Genomic DNA, 6,565 nt, shown 5'->3' on the forward strand with positions numbered 1-6,565 from the left:
TACATAGCATTTTTTTAAAAATTTTTTTTTCTTTTTTTTTTTTTTTTTTAAATTTTTTTTTCAACGTTTATTTATTTTTGGGACAGAGAGAGACAGAGCATGAACGGGCAAGGGGCAGAGAGAGGGAGACACAGAATCGGAAACAGGCTCCAGGCTCTGAGCCATCAGCCCAGAGCCTGACGCGGGGCTCGAACTCACAGACCTGCGAGATCGTGACCTGGCTGAAGTCGGACGCTTAACCGACTGCGCCACCCAGGCGCCCCTAAAAATTTTTTTTTCAATGTTTTTTATTTATTTTTGGGACAGAGAGAGACAGAGCATGAATGGGGGAGGGGCAGAGAGAGAGGGAGACACAGAATCGGAAACAGGCTCCAGGCTCCGAGCCATCAGCTCAGAGCCCGACGCAGGGCTCGAACTCACGGGCCGCGAGATCGTGACCTGGCTGAAGTCGGACGCTTAACCGACTGCGCCACCCAGGCGCCCCTACATAGCATTTTTTAAAAACTGGGAAAGACACAGCCACCAGTTTGGTCTGAATTACCACTGGGGATTGCAAGTTTCTCTCTTCAGGCCAAACATCTCTCCCAAGAGATGTGGCTTGGGCTTGTTTTCTGTGACGTGCAGGGACCTCTCGATACAGTTCGTCCTTTTGTCTCAGGAAAACCAGTCCCTGGACCTCCTCACACTTTTCTGTCAGCTCTGGGATCTCGGGAGTCTGGGAAAGAAAGAACTCAATCAAGACCACTCTGTGGGGCTCTGACACACCCCACGTATAGGCTGGTCCTCCCTTTGTGGTAAGACCCTTTTTGGTCTTCAAGAGTGAGGTTCTTTATTAATGACCACAGGCCCCTGTTTCCCAGGAGTCCAACAAAATCGTATGTGTACATTCTAATTTGTCATCCGATTTTTTTTTCTTTTTCTTTTTTGTTTCTTTGTCATCCGAGTTTCAAAGCCCTCCGGGACCCTAAGACTGTGAAGACCCCCTATTTTAAGAGGCTTATCCAAGAATAGGCACGAACTGGACCCTCAAGAGGGAATTCTGGATAAATGATAAATAACGATAAATAATCAATACATAAAAATCATTTAAAATTAAAAAAAAAGCATTTCTTAGAAACAATCGTAACTATGAACAAAATCTTTTTTTTAATGTTTATTTTTGAGAGAGAGAAGAGAAAGAGAGAGAGAGAGAGAGAGAGACAGAGCGTGAGTGGGAGAGGGGAGGAGAGAGACAGAGACACAGAATCCGAAGCAGACTCCAGGCTCTGAGCTGTCAGCACAGAGCCCGACGCGGGGCTCGAACCCACAAACCATGAAATCACGACCTGAGCTGAAGTGGATGCTTAACCAACTGAGCCACCCAAGCACCGCTAACTATGCACAAAATCTTAAGATAATGTCTGAATACAATTGTTAAAGAAATTTTTTTTTTTTGGAGAAGTGAAACACCTTGCAATACTGACCTCAGTGTGGATCTCAGGGTTCTGATGGTTTGTGAGATGAACCGACTTCCTGTGGGGATCAGATTCGCTCTATAGGGGTTAGTCAGAGTAGATTTACAGCTTCTTCCTCCAGGAGATAATCCAAAGCTCAGACAGTCTAACAAGAGATGTAGTCACATCCCCAACCCTGGCCTGTGCTTAAAAAGTGTCATGATTATCCACTGTCATTAACTCCACAGTATGGAATACAAGGTCATTCACCATCTTGCCTCTGCACGGTCTCAGTCCGCATGATCTCTGACCCTTTTCACCCCCCTGTCCCCGTCGCCACCCCCACTAGACTACTTTTTAATACTCAAGTGAAATACATGACATTTTCTGCATTTGCTCATGTTGTTACTGCTTGGGCGCATATATCCGGTATATGCCGTGTCGTCTTGGCAAAGAAGATTCCGCTCTCATTCTGCTTGACCCATTTATTGGGTAAGTTTAAGGTGTGCGATGTGTAGATTGGATACATTTATATATTGTGGTATGATCGTCATCTTAGCAATAACGCCTCGATGACATCACAATGATCATTTCTTATTTTTGTGGTGAGAATAGTTCAGATGTAGTGTCCTAGCAATTTGGAATTATATCATACAGTATTATTGACTGTGATCACTACGCTGTGTATTAGGTCTCCGCCTGGGTCACATGGAATATTAATCTTTTCCCCTACTTTCTCTGATCTGGCCTTTACACCTTCCCTCACGTATAGATAACGTGATGGACTGACTTGTCCACACTTGTCCTGCTGCTTGGGAGTCAGGTGTGCGTGATGGCTTTCCCACTGTGGTAAAGGTTACTATCCGCCCACTCCAGTCTAACCAGTGTCATTTGCCGTAAGAATATAGTTGTAGCTGGGCATGTGCAATTTTTAAGAGACCTGTACTCCTCAGCCCCTCTGTGACGAGAGGTATGGAGTTGACCAGATCCTGGCCAATGGTAGGGGGGGTGGGAGTGGGAACCTCTCACCTGCCCCTTTTCCTCCCTCAGCTTCAACCAGACAGATGACAACAGGGGATGGCAGAGACAAGATGGAAGGACCCGGGGGACCGGAGTGGCCAGAAGCTTGCCCATCTTCCAAGACTACCGCCCATGAGAAAAATAAACGTCATTCTTTACGCTGCTGTTTTGTTAGGGTGCTCACTCTGTCTCTCTCATTTTTTTCTTTACAACTACTTGACTTTTCTTTTCCTTTCTTTTTTTTGGAGAGAGAGAGAGAGGGAGGAGAGAGAGAGATAGAGAGAGAAAGAGAGAGAGAGAGAATCCCAAGCAGGCCCTTAACACGGAGTTGGACACGGGGCTCAATCCCACAACTCTGGGACCATGACCTGAGCTGAAATCAAGGGTCGGGCCACTCAACTGACTGAGCCACGCAGGCGCCCCTACAACCCCTTAATTTTCTACCTACCTACCTACCTACCACCCCATGTATTGGTTTTGTGACCTGGGACAATTGATGTAACCTCCGTTTCTGGATCTGCAAGATAGAGATGATAACTTCATGTGGTTTTGTGAGGATTCAATGAGTTGCTTCATGCACAACATGACCTGGATTGGTATCTTGTGCTGTAATTAGTGCTCAATAAACCCGCGGTATGGTGATGGTGACGGTGATGCCCACCGTTACTAGCATCTTCCAAATGGTGCTTTTGTCCATCAGCTGGTCTCCCCACCTCAGACCTGGCAGGTGCCACGCGATATTTAGTTTTGCATTCCCAGGGCAAGGGCTATCGGAGAGTCTCCAAAATCAGTGTTGCATACATGCCGTTGAATGGTTGGTAAGGGTCTAGAGTGCTTCCTCTTTACCTTCCCCCTTTCCTCTGGGCTCCTGTCTAGACTCACGTGGGCCCCAAATTCCCCAGCCTCTCCCTACACACGTACCCAGTAGAGGGCCTGGGAAATTCACTGCCTACCGTCCTCCTGGTCTGGTTCCCTTACTCCCCTACACTTCGCTTTTTCAATGGGTCGCTTCTTCAATGGGTCTTTATTGAGTGGCCATGACACCTGAAGAAGTGATGGGGTCTGCAGATAAGGCAGCAAACAGAACAGCCAAGTTCCCTCTTTTGATCGCTCTGTCCTTCTTTGGAGGGGAGACAAAAGATAAACGAGTAATCACATACCTAGACCAGAACATGACAGGTGCAGGGGAATGCCAGGGGGCACAACCAGGTGATGTGCTAGAAAGCCCCAGAGAATGTGGTCTGAGCAATGATGTCTGGGCTCTTACCTGAACCCCGCATGCAGATTCGCCACGAGAAGAGTGTGACGCCCCATCGCCGTGGGTCACCTCCAGAAGCAGCCTGCGGCAGCCCCTCGTCGTGGATGTTCACTCTCGTTGGAACGGAAAACTACCTCCCTCCAGGGGCCCCTCACTTGCCCAGATCACCCCCTTGTCAGGAGCTGCTACCAGAGTTCTTCACTTTGGTAGTAGAAATTTCTTACATACATTTCTGAGGAAGTTCGAATCCAGGAGTTGGATGAGTGAGCCTGGGTCCTGGACGGGCACAAAAGACCCCACCATGTCTGCAACTTTTAGTCTGCCACCATCTGGAAATTCTCTGATTGTTTATAACTTACGGTGTTCAGGATATGGCGCTAAACAAAACAAAAGATCTTGAGCGCTTCCGAGAAAAATTAGTTGTAATTTTACCTAGAGGGAATAAATTCAAAAACAAACAAACAAACAAACAAACAAACAAAAAACGAACCCCCTGTAAGGACTGGGGTTCCTCCAGGAACCAGTGCAGGCTCTGATTCAAAGTCAAGGTGGTGGACTTATCCGATTCCGTAGACTGAGTTCTCCAGGAAGTGTGTGAATGTGCCAAGGCAGCTTACCGGGTAGCGTTTGTTTGTTTGTTTGTTTGTGTCTTATTTTGTTGCCGTCATCGCCCTCTCCAGATCTTAACCATTCCTGAATGGGAAGAGAGGGAACACCAACCGGTGTTGATGGAGCACCATGCCCGGGTGCCCGGCCGGCACAGAGATGCCTGGATGCTTCTGTTCCAATTCCTGTGTGGTCCTTCATCCCTGCATAAATCTGCCCGTCCAACTCGATGCTTAGCCACGAATACAGACAACCGGCTGCAAATGCTAATATAGACAACTTAGGAGGGGGCGCTTTCTGAACGGCCAGCTCAGTCATAAATGATCAGTTATAAATAACTGATGAGTAGCAATAGCCACTGCCTGGTCCAGTCTAATTTCCGAGATAATGGCAGGTGGGTGAGGGCTGGGGGCAGGTCACTGTGGAGAGAGAACAAGTAGATCAAGGTGTTTGTTGGGCTTAACTGAGCGTCTACTCAGATCCCTCCTGCCCCCAATTCAAACCAAACCCGTGGATCCCTTATATTCAAAAATGACCCCTGGAGTACCCGTCGCTTCAATAGAAGTATCGGTGTTTTGCCATAGCTCAGAATTCTCTCTTACTGTGTCACTGCGTGTTCTTTTGTCAGTGGAACCTCACGTGGACGCTTCAGTGCAGCACAGAGTTTGGGAAGAAGAATGGCCATGAGCCCCATTCAGGTTCTTAGCCATTGAGGTGCCTAGGAAAAGGGCGTCATCTCAAAGGTGGTTTCACCTGAAAGGCAGCCCCTAGGTATGATTTTGATGTGTGGGATTGTGGTGGCTCACAACCATGGCTACTTTAGGCTTGCCTGGGAGGTTTTTTTTTTTTAAGTTTATTGATTCATTTTGAGATAGAGAGAAAGAAAGAGAGAGAGAGGGAACATGAGTGGAGGAGGGGCAAAGAGAGAAGGAGAGAGAGAATCCTAAGCAGGCTCCACACTGACAGTGTGGATCCCAACGTGGGGCTGGAACCCACAAACCATAAGATTATGACCTGAGCCGAAACCAAGAGTAGGACACTCAACCCACTGAGCCACCCAGGCACCCCTCACCTGGGAGGTTTTAAACGACCGAGTCAGCCCCGGGGAGTTTGTTTTCACGATCTGGGCTGGGGTTGAAACTATTAACGCTTTAAAAACTCCACTATGCCTTCGGTTGAAACTCTCTGCATGAAGACTTTTTAAAAACCAGAAAGCATCGACGAAGTTTCTTTCTCTTATTTCTCCAATTTCAATGCCTGAAAATGGCATTTTTTATCAGTCGCTGCAGATGAGGAATAGAAAAGCCCGGTTATCTAAGAAATTGCATCTGGCATGCAACGTACAAACCTTCAGAAGAGCATGGTAAAAAAAAAAAGCGATACCTTCCAGATACAGGAAGTTGCTAATCTCAGTTGCCTCGAATACTTTTCTTCCCATACGGAAGCCACATCTCTCACGTTAGCAGGATTTTAGGACCTTTCATGTCCTTCACCCCTTCGATAAGCCAAGGAAGGGTGGTCATGTGTAGTGCACGCTCCAAAGGGTTTCTGAGATTGTCAACAGTTTGCCTAGAGTTGTTGCACAGAACTTTGTCTTTGGCCGTCAGGCACAGAAAAATCCCTCGGAGGCAAACGGTGCTCGTCTGCCTTCGAGCTAACAGCTGAAGGCCCTGATAGGTGTATCTGTGGTTCTTTATCTAAAGTAGCAAAGAAAGGACAGTATGTGTTTTAATCGCTTATCTACATAGACGGGGGATTAAATGCAAATCCTACTGAAAGACCACGTCTCGATGTTTAGTTTCCGGCCTGGTGAGGCTTTTTCAAGTCTTGGGAAAGTGAAGTTAGGTGTGGGGAAAAGAGATAAGCACGTGTGTGAACTTCCCTGCTTGCCCACCCAGCAGACACGCTCCGGATAATGGGCCCTTGCAGTGCAAATTTCCCCATCGAGACATTTTCTGAACGCGTTCAAGGGCCCCTTGAAGGCACGAAGGCCAGTTGTTACAGAAGCCCGTCCCTGGCCTCTCAGTTAAGAGAAGACAACCAGGTCGGTCGACGCCAAAACTTTCAGATTTACCCGCATAACGTTGGTTACCCAGTAAACATTTGTGACTTTTAGATAAAGCGCCAGGCCCCATTTATTGCCTTGGGGTGGAGCTTCCAGCTTCCAAGGGCCTCCTGGAGTAGTTCCTAAAATACAATGCTTTCCTTCCCGGAGGGCAGTGTTCTGGAAACATTTTGTCCTCAGTTT

The 6,565-nt window shown here is 47.4% G+C and overlaps 2 long non-coding RNA genes across 2 annotated transcripts; one reads left to right on the forward strand and one right to left on the reverse strand.

The window, feature by feature from the left end:
- Positions 1-484: 484 nt before the first annotated feature.
- LOC122467799 lies at positions 485-2,008 on the reverse strand. The gene is made up of 3 exons (XR_006293072.1): positions 1,843-2,008; positions 1,464-1,532; positions 485-715 (listed from the first exon to the last, which is right to left on the reverse strand). It is a non-coding gene; the product is annotated as an uncharacterized LOC122467799 (long non-coding RNA).
- A 47-nt stretch (positions 2,009-2,055) lies between these two features.
- On the forward strand, positions 2,056-2,616 carry LOC122467798. The gene is made up of 2 exons (XR_006293071.1): positions 2,056-2,403; positions 2,484-2,616. It is a non-coding gene; the product is annotated as an uncharacterized LOC122467798 (long non-coding RNA).
- Positions 2,617-6,565: the final 3,949 nt, after the last annotated feature.

Source organism: Prionailurus bengalensis, chromosome B3 (genome assembly GCF_016509475.1).
Source record: "Prionailurus bengalensis isolate Pbe53 chromosome B3, Fcat_Pben_1.1_paternal_pri, whole genome shotgun sequence".
Classification (NCBI taxonomy): domain Eukaryota; kingdom Metazoa; phylum Chordata; class Mammalia; order Carnivora; family Felidae; genus Prionailurus; species Prionailurus bengalensis.